This window comes from Fopius arisanus, unplaced genomic scaffold, assembly GCF_000806365.1.
Source record: "Fopius arisanus strain USDA-PBARC FA_bdor unplaced genomic scaffold, ASM80636v1 scaffold00118, whole genome shotgun sequence".
In the NCBI taxonomy this organism is placed as follows: Eukaryota; Metazoa; Arthropoda; class Insecta; order Hymenoptera; family Braconidae; genus Fopius; species Fopius arisanus.
In genome coordinates, this window is record NW_011887857.1 from 202,876 (window position 1) to 221,296 (window position 18,421).

Consider the following 18,421-nt stretch of genomic DNA (forward strand, 5'->3'; position numbering starts at 1 on the left):
ATAAAAAAAAACTACAAATTACTAGATAAAAATCAGGAAAAAATTCTATATTAAAAAATTCTATCGGCTGACGGCATTTCACTTGAAATATTTATGCAAGTAAATAATTTGAAGGAAATCAAACAAAAAAGGTGTGGCACTGCGAAATTGTGAATTATTCCAATACGTCAAGCTAATCGAGAGCAATCGCTGAAATTCCATTTAAATTTCCCTGAAACTCCCGTGAATTACAATAATCCCTCAATACGTAAACGATTCATCGGGAGATACATCAAAAAGTTTAGCAGTTTGAGCTCAACTAGATTAAACACATTGAGATTATGACGAATTCCGTGGTTACTGGTATGCGGTGGGATGGACCTCCCGGAATCCACTGTGAAGTTCGTATATCACTGGTAGCTAATTAGATTTGGAATAATCGAGGATTGTAGACCTTCCTCGGTAGAGCGGATTTGGTATGTTAGAATAGAACTTCGAGAGGAAGTGAGGAGGCAGATAGAAGGCAGTGCATTCTCGTCCGATAAAATACATTTCTAACGTCGACGGAATCCAAACGACGTATTTGCGCACTGGGATGTGCAACTACCGAGTCAGAGGTACAATTTCTACATAACAGTGTCGAGCAATTCACATATGTATTCTCTTTCGTTCTATGTAATGTCCTCCCACTCTTCTGTTCAAGATATCCGGTATCGGGAGACGGTATCTGTCCTCTGAAAATTGCTACTTGTGATTGCAAATGATTCTAGAGTTAATCCACCAGATGTTTCGTTAATCTGTGTTCGATTTAAAGATTTTTCCCCAGTATGAAATTCATCGTTTATCATTTTTTAAAGGGAGACTAAAGATCTGAAACTTATGGCGATCCATAATATTATTCATTTGGTTTTGAATAAGATTTTATTAATTACAGGAGTTATACTTTCAATTCTCATTTTTTGGAGAAAAGCAGAATTTTTTGTCAAATCCATTTATGTTGTTTTTTTTTCTAAATTTATTATAGAAAAAAATGTAATTTGGGAATTCAATTGCACCTGAAGTAGAGAATCACATAACGAATTTCCCTAATTGACTTGAAATTGGAGAGAATAACGAGCGCAATCTCCTCATCGATATCTCAGGGTCATTCACAAAACTGCGAGCATAATATCCAATTAAGCGAATAAATGTTCAATAGCCGAGAGTACTTTTCCACCTGGACGTATATACCACGGGAATCCTTCGGATAAAAAAAAATGTATGCAAACCGTATATTCCACGGATGTGTTCCATTTATGAAATTGCATGAATAAATTCCCCACGCATTCCCGTACTCTCGCCCCAATGTAGGGCTCTCTCATTTTTTTCCTTTATTCCCTGAGAGTAGAAGCGATCTGTACTGACGGGATTAGCCAGGCACTGGGAATTTACGATGTGCATGATGTCTACGAGGAGAGGAATGGGATTGTGCATTAACATTAGTTGATTATTATTCTCAGCCTTGAAAATTTTACTCTTGACATGGACGACTGTTCTCGATACTGAGTAATTTTGGAGAGTTGCAGTGGAAAAATGTCGGTCTTCTGCCAAATTGGTTTCCTCCACTCTACGATCTTCCCGGGTAAAAAAAATTGTAATGGGAATATTTTTTCAAAAATTTCAAAAAATTTTTATGAACACTATCGCCGCCATGATTGGCCGAAATTTCATGACGTGGGAGTTAAAAGAATAGCCGGCGAATGAAATGAGAAAAATTCGATTCTCCCCTTGACGAATTCAAAAAACCCGATGACTAAATGAATTCCCTGATTCTCTGAAGCCATCCCTTCCCGCATATCCTCCTCTGTTGGGAAAAGCCCAACCAATTTGCCCATACAAATAGCGTCATTCACGTTGGCACTCCAGGTTTGATATTAAACGCGTCATTACCCAAAATAATGAAGCAAGATCGTCTAGGCGCGTCGGAGGGTGCGTTCACCCCACTCTTTTCTTATTCATTTTCTTTGTTCTCCCCTGTCCCACATTAAACTCAATGTCACAATGCTTTTGTCCCCGCTGTAATCAACAAATCTTTGATTAAAAAACATGACAATTAATATGACCTGACGCCATTCAACGCATTCCCATCTTCCATAAATTCCATTAACTTTTTCGTTGACCACCCCTCATTTTTTTTTCGCTCGTCGATAAAATTTTTACCACGCGATTGCACAGTGCTATCAAAATCTCGTTCGCATATATCTAGCTTTTTTTTTCGACTATGGCCCCCAACAAAATATCGAATGCCCGTTATTTTTATCCGCACCCTGGTTGAGTACTTCACGCCATACTTCCCGCCCCCCCCTTTCCCCTTTTCATACCCCAGTTTTCCACTCTTTTTCATATGAACCCCCCACAGACCAAACCATGCCGAAAAATTTTTCAATAGATGGAGGAATCGATCATTTGCAAATAGCAGTGGAATCAAAATATTTTTATTTTATATTTTTATTCTCGTTTTTTCATCGGTGCATGTATGGGTTTTTCGGGGGGTGTGAGGGTATTTTTTTGCGTCGAGTAATGCACATCGGATCGCGGCCTCCAGCGGTTATCCCGTAAATCTCGAGTCGAATGAATATTTATGGTGATTATTAATGGGAGGGGACGGGGGGTTTTAGTACAGGTGAGCGTGCAGGACACATCAGAGGGTTGGAGAAAAAAAAAAATGTGGCATAATGCACCATGTGGTTCCCCGGATTTCACTTTGGCCCTCTCGGCGCCATTAAAGGGAAAATGCCTGCGGCCGTGTTGCAACGGGCTTTTCGTAGCTTTTCCAGTATTTATGGCTCGCTCGTGTCCTGTTGTTGTTCTACCCTTCTTTCGGGAGTTGGAGATACGACCGCGAACTGTGGAACGGGAGTTCCTCGCATTAACGATGGGGGGGGATAACGTGGGGGGTCCTGTTCTCGGCATCCCTTTTCAAATGACAAAAAATCAGGAAATAACATCCAGCTACTGTCATTAACTTATCAAAAATTCGAAATCATATCCTTTGAAATTTCTCTCAGAATATCTACCCGATAAAATCCCCGATTTTAACCCATAAAATTCCGATAAAAAATGACTTGTACAATTGTAGACAAATTAAGATATTCAGGTTCGTGTTTGAAAAGCGCTTATGTATACAAAAGTGAGTCGACAATCCAAAAGCAAGAACTTTTCATCCGGCACCATCTATCAATGTGGAACAATGAGCTTTTCGGTGGAGGGCACACGCCAATTGTACTGGCGTAGAGAGTGGAATAAAAGCCAGCACGAAGGTATAATGGCGCAGTTGGTTTGCCCCGATCCATGGTGGAATGTTTGGATGGTTCCAATGGGTAGACCTTCCTCTTTCTTCTCTCTCCGCCCTGTTATAATATATGTATGCCCATCCACCACACGGCCTTTGAATTCTGTCTTTGTTTCATTGGACGCCAGTAGGTGACACCCAAAGTCCACTTGATTTATTCGACGATGAATGAGAGCAACTTTTGATTTGTTGCTACGAAAATATCCACCCTTTTTATCCCTTTTCTTTTGTTGTTCAACTGGAGAAAAAAAATTTCCACGAAAAAACCATGGAAAAATTACATTTCTACAAAAATTCACTCCTCATCGGAGCCCCGAGGCACTCATCCAATATTTTTCGCCGGGGAAAGTGACTTTTTCATTATTTCCATGCTTTCCCCCATTCTGAGTGGTCCATTACCACCTGGGAGGAAAATATATTCAAAATCATTCGTCAGCTGGTGGAAAATCTGCGGAGAAAAAAATAGCTCGTCATCGGAGACCCCCACGAATCGATCTGAAATTTTTGATGAGAGAAAATCCATGCTTTTCACCAAAATTTGTTTTACTCGGCATTAAATACTCAAAAACATTTGCAATCCTCGGTCCATCAGGCATGGATCCTCAATAAACGATAGGGTATAAACGTCATAAAGACATGTGGGTCATCCCATCAAAATTTGAGGTAATGAAAATGCATTTGAAATGCAAACATTACTACCGATTCCAATTATCGGTGATTGGATACAACTCCTCTGTACTTGAAATTCCGCGGTCCATTACATTATCTGTAATTATCAAATATCCTCACTCAGGTTAATGGTGTAGAGTTTTTTAGAGCCAACTCTATTGTTGATACATTGTTTCGATATTAAAAAGTGGTGGGTACAGGGGGCATGCATAGGGGTTAATGGTGTTGGGCCACACGATGTATCGAATGGGCGGGAGTGTCTTGAAATATCTAGGCGCGGGGTCGTAACGGAAATTTAGAGCCACTCTCCAGGCACCCATAGGTATCACAGTATATTACCGATTTTATCGCTTTTTCCCGGTACTACTGTCACTTCAGCAATATAAAAATTCTCAACAATCGATGCTTAATAAATATTTCTCATCATTTATTATTCCTTTCCTCTTTCCACAAACTCTTATTTCTCAGTTGGCATTCATCCAAAAAACATTGAAAATTCATAGACAACTGGTTGCCTATTTTCAGGAGAAATGATGAAATGAATACAGTGAAGAACAGTAAAACTCTCCGACTTGCCCTCAAGTTGCAATTTAAAGAGTAATTTTCTAACACCACCGGTGCGTAATTAAATTCACGGAAATTTTCCACATGAATACAGAACACCTCCTTCATTACCAAACTTGTCAAAAAACTAATCGAAACTTTTCCCCGAATATCTGCCGCCTAGAGGGAATTTCGAAAAAATTCCGAGTAGTCGTTAAATTTCCGTAAAAATTCCATTGATCAGAGTTCAATGGACTTTTTGTTGGTCTTAGCAAGTGGGGGGCTGTGAATACCCGAGTTTGAGACTTGAAATTCATCGAGTACGTATCAACAGGGCTGTGGTTAGACATGGAGAAACTGACGGTGGAAATTCCAATTAGCTGATGAGGCCAACCGTGAAGAACGCACCTCTGAGAAGGTCGAATAACAGCCCAGACAGCCCTTTTGTAGTACCTACCAACCAACTTGTCTTCAAATGAAGGATTAAGTTCAAGGTTTGATGTACCTATCGAGTGCACGTTCAACTAATTACGAGCACACGTGCAGACACTCCCCCCCAATATATCAGGGAAACTCGATAGTTCACCTTTTTTTTTTCTTCTGATAGGAGGCGAATCAACCGATAATCACGGAGAGGATCAATTATTACCACGCGGCTGAAGCTAATACGATATATCGGACAAAGGGGAAGGCATCAATTTGGCGTTGTACATGGGGGCCACATTACACCACCCTTTAAATCCTTTTGATGTTCGCGTTGTCACCGCCACTCCTATTTTTTTTATCTCTTCTCCCTAACACACTCCACGAAATATAACAACCCGTGCCGTTCATATTTTCTATGAATAGTGCTGTCACATCTACGTACTGAAGCAAGTGCATCCTGAAATCGGTGTTCCAGGGCAGCGGACATCCTACTTCGTGGACGACGTCTTCAAGGGAATTGCTGCGAGACTTCATCCTTAATCAGGGTACAGTGGATGCTGATGATAAGGATCATCATTTCATGAGAATTTTGCTAAACCTAATTTCTACTGCTCCTTCTCTCCTAGATTCTCCAACGTTCTTTTTATAACGTTGCGATCGCGATAAGTGAGAAATGATGAACTTAGGAGACTGCGTATTCCACTTTTTTTTTTCTGTTTATTTCTCGCCCCTCAGACCGTTGCCATGCAAACCGCTTCATTTTCCGAGGCAGCCGACCATATTTACCCCTCGTTTTATGTGTGGTACATGCATTCACTTTCTTTGTGCTGCCTCGAATTTTTTTGGGTGAATGGAAGCTTGAGCCTGTGGAATCCTTCGGGATTGAATTGATCGATGGGAGAGTAATATTTTCGACATCATAATAATAAGACAGCGAGAAATTCTCTCTGCGCTGAAAAATTACGGAAAAGAGAAAACATACTTGAGTCGAAATCGAAACGAAAATATTAATAATGAAATTGTTAATTTTTTTTGGGAATATCATGGCGAAATTATCGCATTATTGACAGTGTGTACGCACATATGTATCACGCACATTTGATAAACTTGCTAAACTAATCTCTTCGGGGTTGCGTACGCGGCTTCTTAATTAAACAAACTCTGATCCCTAGTCAGCATCTATCAGTTCTCCCTGGGCCTCTTGAATCTTCAAGTACGAGTATTAAACTCCAGGATCCCTCGTGTGATGTACCTGGGAGGCGTCGCGCCGATTAATTAAGGGACGTCACAAATCGCCCATCCGATAATGAGCTTCGTCACCGGCGCCGACTCCTCGGGGTGAATACGAACCAATGCCCATTTCCTTTCGAGTGGTAGCTTTCCACCTTTAATCACCATCTACTCACTTGCACAAATTACTCCTATCCCTTCGGAAATTGATCGTGGAATCGCAATACTAATTTATCGCATTACGTGCAAACAGTTTACAATACCTCACGTCGCAGGACTTTTCGTTCGACTTTCCATTTTCCACGTCAAGCAGTGAAATATTCAGAGAATTTAAAAAAATTATCGCCTCATTTTATTCTATCACCATTTCCGAGATTCTCATATTGACGATCGGAATTGTAGAGTTGCATAAATATTCAAGAGATTAATTAACTTGGCAATAACGAGTTGGCAAAATTTTCCATCACCTTGTCGTTGGTAAAAAGCAAGTCCAGCGATAACATAAACTTCATGCGCAAATTGAACTTCAATTATTGGAAAACTCTCAACGATGGAAAAGGTATCGATGAAATTTTTCGAAGAATTCCTGGATTCTTCCACCAAAGATTTTATTTCGTCCCTGATACTGAAGAACATCTCAGAAATAAAACTAAAGATGAAAAACTCTCTGAGGGGTAATTGCAACAGACTTCACAGAGGAAGAAATAAAAAAAAAATAAACGAATACACGAGTAGAAAAAAATCCACTTGATGAGGGTGTGAATAAGTGTGTCTCGAGTGCCTCAAGTGGCTCCACGATATTCACCTGGCATTGCGGCGTATGTTGTGTACACATCTGTACCAGCCCGCATGAAAATTAATCTAGTACGTAGATGTGTGTGAGATATCCACAATTGCGGGCTTCGCGAATTCACTGGGAATGAGAGAGCCGAAAGAGGAAGAATCAATAGAGACCGACAATTTTTCATGAAAACTGGTAAAAAATATTCCCCGGTGAAAAAATGTGAGTATTACAATTGTAATTGTACCGAAGCTTCGGATAAAATTGGGGATTATCGATACCACTGGATTGTAATTGGCCCAATCGAATTTCAGTATCGAGGAATTTGTCAATTAAATCGACTGCCGTTGCTGCGGCTTCCGGATCTTGTTGGAGTAATAATGCAAGAAATTCCAGTGGTCGAAGAACACTAGTCCATTATTAGAGGATTAATCTTTGGGACAACAGAAGTCAAGCTTTTTCACAAATTTTGATTTTGTGGGCATTGACATTGGCGAACTGATATTCTTGTGGTACAATTTGGCTATCCATCCGACCAAGTCTCCACTCATCCTAACAGAATTGTAATTTGGGATCCTGTCACAGAGACCACATTAAATCCACGAATGGTAAAATTGAATTTTACTACTGTATCGAATGTACAGCTGATTAGATTTTTTATTGAATCTCTCTGCGAGTCTTCCCGTCTTATCTAATCTAGCTAAAAAGTTGGAGTGAAACCCGCGAATTTCTAGAAGTTGGTGGTAAATTTTAATAGAAATTTCTCTCACCGAATTAATCTCCAGGGAGACAAAGTATAATTCCTTGAAAATCTCCGGAGACGAGAGGACTGTGCGGTGCACAAGTCGGAAAAGATTTAAACACCGGGGGTTGTACAATTTATTCACAAACGTATACAATTCTCAGAATGCGTGTAATAAACGCCTGTGGTCTTGTTGGATTGAGCCAACTCTGAACTCCTTTTCAGTAAACGATACGTTTTACACAGCAAGAGGCACAAATACTGTACCTTACCAGGTAATTTGTGTGAGAACCACACCTTGCGCTTGTTCAAAGCTTTCACTGATGCTCTTTACGTGTTTTTACCCTTCTCATTTTTTGTGTTCTTTTCCTTCATTCTCGTTTTTTTCCACTCTTGGCGATTTCTAACCAACCGTATTTCGTTTCACGGCTGGTATGTTCTCCAAGTTTTTTGCCCTTCTCCATTCCATTGCAAATATACCAACCAACATTTTTCGAAGAGTGAGTGTACCACTTTGGGAATTTACCTGGTTGGGATCTTTCAACCGCGAGTATTTCTCCGGGTACGAGTGGAATTTGATCGCTTCGGGAATTTTGTTTATGCATTGGCCTTTTCGGTAATGGATTATGGTACATCGGCTTAAATGAATGAAGCAAAATAATTACATAGATGAATGAAAATCCATTTCTACTACACCTGAAATATCAATTTTAAAAACGTGAAATCAAACATTTTATTTTTTGAATATTCCGGCGACTTTTCATTAAATTTTTCATATAAATAAAAAATTCTACACTAACTAAATAAAATGTAAATTCCATCTGCTCTGCCATTTGATGAATTATTATCCTACAACTGCTCATTGCCCCCTCGAGTGATCATTCCTGATATGTACCTGACATATTTTCTCGGAATCGCGCGATTAGAAAAGTTTCCACCGAACAATTTCAACTTCTCCGTAAAAATGTCCCAGTACAACTCATCCGGTAACAACCGCACGTAGGATTCAGTAAAAAGTTGGAAGCAGTTGTTCCAATAGGAAAGCGAAGCAATAATAAGAAGAGAACAACAGTTTTCCCGTTCCCTCAATTTCGGTGATCGACTCGTTCGACAGTCAAAAGCGCGCGGTAGTTGAGCATTGAGCGAAGGGTCGAGGGAAAATTCTTCTAGAAGTAGAAGAAAAAATGGAGGGAGAGAAAAAAAAACATGGTGGACGCTCAGAAAGATTGGTCGTAACCTCGTTACTCGTGGCGGGGATCAAAACTATTGGCAAAGTGACTTAGAAGTCGGCAGCCAGTTGCTTTTCCCACGCAGAGGTCTAACACAGGAGCGGACTTGATTACATTAGGTGAAAGTTTCTTCTTGATGGAGCTTTCGAAAAGTTCTACATCTCACGTTGAAACAGGACATTGGAAAACTCATGAAAAACATGAAAAATAATACCTCCAAAAATTTATCTTTACCGACTAAATTCTTTTTCTTGCTGCCCGACAAAAATGCACTTTGACAAATGAGGGACGAGGAACAATGGAAATTTCATGGATATTCGAATTTGGGAGAGAGGAAAAATTTAATCATCCTCACCCTTTGTTCATTAACAAGACGAAGGAAGAAAGGAAGAACTCCTAGTATTCCGATCGGCTACGCAATCCTGGCGAGGGAAAGTACACCAAAAATTTTGGGAATACAAAGTTTCCCCCAGCCGGTGAAATTCCCGGCGTCTATTTACTCAGCCGTAGTATGACCCGAGGGGCAAGAGGCAAAAATGAAGAAATATCGAGCTGAAAACTGGGGAATAATGAAAACGAGAGATGGGAGTAATTAGCAAACGCTCCGGCGGAGTAACGCTCTTCACAAAATCTATGTTCCCCGAAAATCTTTGAATTACACTGCAACACTGAAATGAATAATCGCGCATCGTTGTCAGTTGAATAAAATTTATTAATTAAACGGTTAATTTTGGCGAAAAGGAGGCAAAATAGTAGAGCACACATAGCTGGGATATGCAGTAATAATTCAGAGGTGGAGACAGAGAAAAGCGAGTGAAATGGAAAATACTTAAGGAAAATAAGTGCTGAAGGACGCCCTGGTCTTTATATTCACAAAAACCCTCGAGTCGTTAAAATGACGTTGAATATACTCCCCGAGTACTTGGAAAATGGATTCATACGTGAGTATGACTTTTCGCCCATTTACTCTCTTTCATAGCAGCCAATGAGCACCAGTGTTATAATTAAATTAAAAAATTTAAATATCCATCGTTGAGTACCTCCTCCATGTTCTCCCTGGCGCGGTGTATTTTAACATTTTCATTTTTTTATTCTTATTCTCACCTTCACTCGAGTCATATAGGTTTTACTGGAGCAACGAAAAAGTGAGGGCAGAGCAAATGGCGCTGGGGTTCGCTCATTCGGACGGTTAAAACGGTATCCGGGCGTTGAAAAAGCGTAATCGTCCGTCCACCAGAGTGGAAGAGGGTAATGCTCTTTAGAGAAGCAGATATAAGGAGTTCCCCTGGGTAATTCAGTAGTTATAGAGTAGATATGCAAAACTACTTACACCCACCTCTCACCCCTGTCGTATTTTTTCCCTCGATTCATTCGCATACGCCGAAATTTCTTCTGCATTTCGAATCGCTTGGAAAAATTTTGAGTATTCATTTTTATTCTTCCATGAAAAATGATAAATCCATTCTCTATCCATTCTTTCTCGAAATGTTGATAAAAAAATTGTTTCTTCTGTTGACTCATATATTTTAATCTGGCAAAAAAATTTTGAAAAATTTTCAGTACGAATTTTTATTTTTCTATAAAAAAAGATAAATCCATTCTTTATTATTGTCCAAATGTTGATAGAAAAATTCTTTCTCCTGTCGACTCATATATTTTAATCTGGAAAAAAAATTTTGGAAAATTTGAAAAAATTTTCAGTATGAATTTTTATTTTTCCATAAAAAATGATAAATCCATTCTTTATTATTCTCCAAATATTGATAAAATTATTTAATTATTTCTCCTGCTGACTGATATATTTTAATTTGACAATTAATCTAGTGCGCGTGGTTTTATGGAATAAGGAGATGCCTACGATGGTTGTCCTGGGAATAATGAGCCCGGAAAAATGTTAATTATCCGTTAGTCGAAACAATGGCGTAATTACAAGAAAATTTGGACTCGTCCCCCAATATAATTTGAGTCGTATTATACGTGAGTACACATACCCTCTGTCGATATAGCCTTTTCCCTCGGAAACAAAGTTTACTCCAACACCCCCTCAGGGATATAGGAGGTATATTTACGTTCCAAAGGTACAAGTGAGAATGAAGGCTGTGTGTATGAGAGCAAGTGAGAATGAAGCAACCGTACAACGAAAGTGGTAATGCAATAAGAGTGAAGCAGCAAATGAAGCGAAAAAGGGTGAGTGAGAGAAAGAGTGAGAATAATGTGAAATAAAAAGAATAAAAAAGGGGGAATAACGCCTGGGGAATGGCGTCTCGTATAAATTTTTGTCGAGTTATCTACTAATTTTTACCCGTGACTTCGTTACACTTTTTCACAATTTTCCTTGGTACTCTCAGTCTCCAGCGTTCGTCTTTATTTCGTATAAAAGTTTCTTAATACTTGTTTTGAAACAAGGCGACTCAAATTTTTAACTCCTTCATTCCGAAAATCTAGAACTTTCTTACGCACAACTTCTCTTCTTTGTTGAATTGAGAATTGTCTTGCGTGATTTAAGATTAATCCGAAGTTTAAAGTTGAATTTTAGGGGTGATGAGTTTCATTGGAGGAAATTGAGAGAAAATTGAAGACAAAAGTGAAATATTTCAATCCAAAAAAATCATGGATCTGAAAAAATTGCAAATGGTAGTCGCTTTCTTTTCCAAAATTCTATTCTTACTCGCGAATTACGGAATTGTCTCGAAATTTTTATCAACAGATCGAAACCATAAATTGTACCACTCGAACTCACAAATTCCGAGGTTTCAACTAATAAATTCCAAATTACAGCTAATCGACGAATTTTGAACCCTAATTTACGTTTTCAATTTTACAATTGATTTTTCTATTCTCCCAATTAACTCGTTTGTGAAGATCATAAATAATTTTGCGCCGGTCGTATTTTGGGTATTTTTTTCCGAGTTTTTCACAATATGGGAAATGATACATTTCATCGAAACAAGTACCCAATAAATAGAATTATCCCGATAATAATTGAACGAGCGTAAAACGTCCCCCGATAATTCAAATAGACCAGCGACACTAATCGGAAGCTCCCAAAACTTGGACAGCAAGTGCAAACACATGAAAATCCCAGGAACCAGTAAGTGAGATAGAGGCGAATGGTTTACTCTAGCGGATATTCGACTCCTCGGACATCGACATAAATTCAAAGCCCAGGACCGCGATGACCTCGTTCCCTATAATCCCCTTGTATAATCCCAGCAATAGCTTTTCCTTACCCATTGCCCTCTCCCACTTCCTCTTTTACCTTCTCCCTCACAACTTTAACCCATTCGTACACGGAATCAGTCGGTTGTGACCCTTTGGACAAGAAAACTCCACCACCAAAACGTAAACGGCGTACCCCATAGGGGCATTATATTATCCCCAGGATTCCATTTATCATCTGCTGAGCTTGGAAAACAGGTAAAATAGAAGAAATATAATAAAGGAGGAGAAAAACAGTCAACTTTTCTTACCGAACATCTGAATTATGACTCGAAATAAATTTGACAAGAATCTGCTATTCAATTCTGCATTTCGCTGTGTCTATTTGTTTTTTTTTTTCAAAGGCGGATGTGGCATATATGATACCAGATTTTTTCATTGAATTTTCAAAATTCAATTTAAAAATATTTGAGAAATTTTCACGGGCCTGTGGATTATTCGTATATACCCAACTGATTCCGGATAAAATTTGTTAGCGTTAAAAAAAAATCGCAGCTTCATCCATCGGTTGAAACCAATGTTGAAAAAATATTTTTTCTGCGAGTACTTTGGACTGTTGATAAACATTCTCATAGTATCAATATCTGAGAATTTAATCCAACAGTTTTCTAAATGAAATTTTATGTCTAATTTGGGGTCTCGTAGGCAGTGGAGTTGTCCCAAATACATCGATCACGTGCACGCCTAATAGTAGCACGTGTTGGTGATTACGCTCGAGGGACGACGGTCAGATAGGGTCTAGGTAATTGCCCGAGTATCTCCCCAGCTAGGCAGTGGGGAATGAGGAATACGTCCACCTCTGGAACCCTTGATATGACCTAAACGGAGACATACACATGCACGGATATGGGAGATTTCATTGAGCCAAGTCCAGAGCAAGTCTACACAACCAAGTGATTGGTGAATGTAGTCATGCTCGACGATCGGTCCAGGGCCCTTGATGATTATCTATCCGACCTGTCTACCGGGTGCAGCTCATCTAGCCCGCGGCTTTCTGTGAATTGATTCTAAAGTACTTCAATTAGGGCACCGGTGTGCGTGGTACAGCTCACCTAAAGGGAAATGTCCCGTTTACCATTTTCTCCTTCAACGACCGCGTAAGTACATTCTTTCAAGACTTTGTTGACCATTACACTAGACTATAGTGTAATATTAACTTAACGTTAATTACTTAAGTCTCTAAGATTTTAATACAATAATCTGAGACTCAATGAGTGGACTAAAAACTGTACTACACCTGTAGATTGTTTCTACTCTTTTTTTTTTATTGATAAGGACTTACAGCTGATTAGTTGAATGGATATGCTGTTCATTTTCACTGACAACCAATCTTGAAGATATAAGGAAGATTTTACCCTCATCGAAAGCCCGTTCCAACGGTGGGAAACAATGTCAGATCATTCTAATTTATATAAAGCACCGAATACCCCGAGTCAGAGAGCAAAATGGCCCAAGGTTATTTCCCACGAGACGTCCAAACCACTTTTCCGCCCCCTTTCCACCCTGAAACACCCCATACCCCCAGTGGCATTTGCCAAACAACCCGGGTACTTACCTACGCTCTCGCTTACGAAAATTTTCGGAGTAGATCGTAGACGCTTACGTGCCCTCGAGCGTAAAGTTTGATGGGATTTTCACCGCAGAAATATAGCTTGTATTTGTGTGTACGTGTGTTTATATTAAATCCCAACCGACATATATCTGAGACTATTATAAACTTCGAGGGAGTAGCTCACGCGAGAAAACACATCCGACGCATTCGTACTCTTTCATTCACCCCTGGATCGAGCCAATTCGCTCCAGCTATTCATGCTCACCAAGGATATTTCAGGTAGATGAAAAATCACTCCGATGAGTCCGCTGGATCACTTCATTGGACTTATTCATGTAGCAGCTCCCGGGTAAAAAAAATTGTAATCGGAATATTTTTTCAAAATTTGCAAAAAATTTCTGGAAAACTTTTCAGAATTCTTTTTTTTTTGAAAAAAACAATCGGGGAACAAGACAATTGTATTTTTGGGAAATGTTTTGAAAAATATTTCAAAAATTCGTTTCGGAAAATTTTTTTTATAATTTTCTAGAAATTTTTACGAATATAATTTTTTTATTTTTCTCAAAAAATTTTCCTATTCAAATTTTTGAAAACCTTTTCAAAACCTTTCCCAAAAATAAAATTGTTTTGTTTTCCGTTGTTTTTTTGTTTCATAAAAAAAATTTGAGAAAAGTTTTCCAGAAATTTTTTGAAAATTAAAAAAAATATTCCGATTACAATTTCTTTTTATCCGGAAGCATTATTGAGGATTTGGTCAAGGATTGAATCCGAGGGTCAGAAAAATTTCCTTTAGAAGGCCCAACGAAAGCCTCGACTCCCAGCCAATTTCAGACTCTGTAACTCTGGAATAAGTAACTCCCTTGTCATTATAATGGGGCATCCCGGCTTGTAGGTAGTACAGGCTTACCAGGTAATGTGGTAGTCCTTGATTCACCGTCTTATCGAGCACCAATCCATGGTCTTCCCAATAATCCCTGAACTTCAAGCCGGCCTTATCCGACATTTCAATATGTTCGTCTTCATCCGTCGACAGAGATCAATCCCAGTGATTACAGTTACGCCAGCATCACCATCCACCGAATAATCAACACATTGTCGTCAATCCCATATCAAAATATTATGGAATTGGAACTCCGATGAGACTGTAACAACGGTTGAATCAATACCCGTGGAAGTGCTCAGCGATCTTGAAGAATCAAAACACTGAGGCACAATTGGGATTCCACTTGGTCCAGTTGTTGTATTGTGAACAGTCGCATTGTCTTTCGTTGCTACTCTAGGGAATATTGGATAAACAATGGCAGTGATATCACTTACGAAGAAGTACAATATGAAAATCGATGGTAGAACACCGGCAAATGGAACACAAGGGCAAGTCCAATGCAAACAGTGGCATGTTTATTTCATACGAATCAGACGTGAAGCAGGCGACTCGCAGAAATGGATGAATGTAAACATAAACTATCACGACATTTTACTCTGGCACTCGGTGAAGACAATACTACCGCAAACATCGACTTTTACTAAATGAGATGAATGTAAATAGGTCTCGTAAGGCTATTCTGCCCCGTCTTAGTCGAACTTACTCATTTTCCCAAGAAAATGAAAGAAAAAATAAAAGTTATTGAACAATTTTCCTTGAATTTATGAGAAAATGATAAAAATAATAATTTCGCATCGACTGCCAGTTGTCCCAGAGTTTTTCTCAAACGTTTTTCCCCGCATACATTGAATAATCATATCTAGAGTTGCCCCATCTCTTCGATAAAATAGATCAACTCATATCACACTCAATATGTCGAACGCCACGAATAGCGCATAAAAATTCATACCCCCCATTGGCATTCCCTCCACGTGTCTCTATTCTTTTTCTCGCCTTTTTTTTTTCGTCACTTTTTTGCATCCCCTTCACACATGGGCCGGAACCGTGTCAAAATGCGTCTGCATTTTTTTTTCTTCCAGAGCTCCCTCCAGTGCGCCCAAAGTGCAGGTTGGGGTGTCCATTAAGTCACCGAGAGTGAGATAATACCCCGACGCTTGAAAGAGAGACATAAAAAAATAGGGGGAAAAGGCCAGAAGGGTCCCTCGTGTGACCAGACAGACATGTGAGGGGTGTCTGGTGTCTCAAGAGCACCACTTGAGAGTGCATCATCACATGGTATAACGTCACTCCTGTTACTAGGTGATTTTTCTGGGGTGAGAAAAGATTCATCGACTGTTTGGAAAGACAACTGATTTTATAGAGACATTTCCGGGACACAGGACCTTGAAAATACAGCCAATTTCCATCGGCAATGATAAAAGAGTCAATCCACTGAGTGACGAGACGAATTCACTCCATTTCAATGCTCTCTTCGGTAAATCACTCGTGAATTATCCCTTTAAATCGTTCAACTACAAATTCCCTCGTTCGCCATAAGAAAATGAGCAGAGGCAAATGTTTCTTCATAGTTTAACCCAGAAATTATGAATTCAACCCCAACGTTGATTACTCGAGCGTGCTCTCGCGTTCTTATGATCTTTATACGATCTTTTTTTTACCCCGCTCTCCAGTGTTCTAGGTTTTTTTTTTTTTCTATGAAATGGGGGGAAAAAATAGCGTACGAGGTTTTTCCGTACGTGTATACTGAGTGAATTCGCGTTGCTGCACGTAACTTTGAAACGTGAAATAAAATTTTATGCCTTGTGTATGCCTCAAGAGCTAAAGGGGAGAAAAAACAGCGAGGACTGCGGAGATACCTTTCCACAAGCCCTGATACTAGCTTTTTCAGAGTGCAAAGCAGCTACCACCGAGGAGTGGATGGAGGGTGGGTTTAAGAATGCATGGTTAACTGTAAGACACATTAAATTCACGAATAAAACATTATTCTATTTTCTCGGTTTGGAAACAGACAGAATCTACGACACGACAGAGACACGAGCTCTTTTATTAATTCATGTCGAATTTTTTTTATATGAACAATATGTAAATTGTTGGGGGCGTGATTATTCATTGTGATGATTAGAATTTGAGATGTAACTATTTGGAATGTAAAAATGTTTAACAGTCGATGGAAATTAGAGCTATGAAAAAATTAATGAGCTTTGAAACGGGACATAATTAATGTCTGAAAATGGGGGGAAAATTGGCCTGAATTTGTGGTGATACGGTTAGAGGAAACCATCGCGTTTTTTCTGAAAAAGTGCAGGGACCATCGACTCTTGAAGTTTTCCATCGTTCTAATCAGATTACGCCTACTCGTCCTACTCCTCACAAAAATGTCAACACAAGGTCTCGGCATTGTTCACTTGGCATTTTATCTCTGTTTTCTGTTTTCAACGGGGAAGTGGAGGGTGAGGATAACACCACGCTGTCCAGTCGTAAAGAAACAACTTTGAACCCATGTTCTGCAGAGACCAAGCATACGGTGTCGCAGTGAGCACCAGAAATATCTCATATAGGTATGTACAGAGAGACCGGATGGTGGATGAAAAAGAGACAGAGGAAGCTGAACGCGCTGGAGAAAAATTACGACAGGGATAACGTAAAATTGCGGGTACACGGTGAAATATGTCTTTCAAAATTTACTATATTTTTTCGTTGAGTCCCTCGTATGTTTCGCCAAACAGAAATTTCCACTCCTGCAAATTAACGTTCGTCACTATTGCAAATTTTTCTTAACTTTCGTCAACCTCTCGGAATATTGGAATAAAAAATATATGTAGTGTCGGTCAAATTTTTGTCTACTTCAAAATTCTTTTTTAGAGCTGAATTATGGAATTATATTATATTTTTTTTTATCGTCTTCAACTTCTTCGACAAGTTAAAAGAAAAATCTTCAATAGCGAATATTTATAATATGTGAATATTCTTTCGGTAGTGAATTCCATGAGTAGTAGAATACCATGAAAAATTTTAAGGATTTTACCCGTTGTATGCAGTAGAAAAAGCCAGTCTGACGGCATGTCTGACATGCAATTCCCTAACCACTGAATGACGCTTTTGTAGTTTTAATAAAATTAAATATTCAAGGATTGTGGCCAGCCAAAGCTGGTAAATGAAATTTTCAGATGCCTCGCCATCGGAAAATGTCACAGCATGCAATCACAGAGAATTAAAAAAATCCTAAATTCCCGATTCCATCATCAATTAACAACAAAATCGATTCGTCCAATTCGTAGATGCAGCGAATTTGTAATACAAAATAAATAAGAAGAACAAATACGTAAACACGAATTAAATTATAATAACGAACGTCAAATAACGTATAAATAAAAAACAATCGGTTTGCACCTGTCACTCAAATCGTTCTGATAATTTTTATCTACCTTTTCTCTGTATTTTTCTTCATTCACATAAAATTTCTATTTCCAATTTCCTCGATTCCTCAGTGGAGAATTGTTGTAATTTCGTGATAAAAATAAGGGTCCAAGCGACATTGTGAAAGAGAACAATCGAATTCCACTCTGTACTACCCCATCACTGTCAATTCATCAGGCGGCCATTAAGAGTGGCAGATTAGAGGGACAGAATTCCGAGGTGGAAAAAAAAAATCCAAGTAGAAGAAAATCAATTAGGTGTCCACTTCATTGAATCCCAGCGTTGATTCACTCAACTATACCGCTCCAGGAAACGATCGCCTTCCATTCTCCAAGAGGATGGATTCTTAGATCTGGAACGAGTGACCGGGCGACTTCGAGTAGAAAATTGCAACACTCGAAATGGTCGTGTTGTTATCGA

The 18,421-nt window shown here is 39.1% G+C and overlaps 1 protein-coding gene across 1 annotated transcript in view; it reads right to left on the reverse strand.

The window, feature by feature from the left end:
* Positions 1-18,421, reverse strand: part of LOC105271672 (semaphorin-2A-like) — a gene marked incomplete at its 3' end in the record, with an annotated part of 219,250 nt that overhangs the window by 199,657 nt on the left and 1,172 nt on the right. The gene's annotated exons all lie outside the window — the stretch shown is intronic.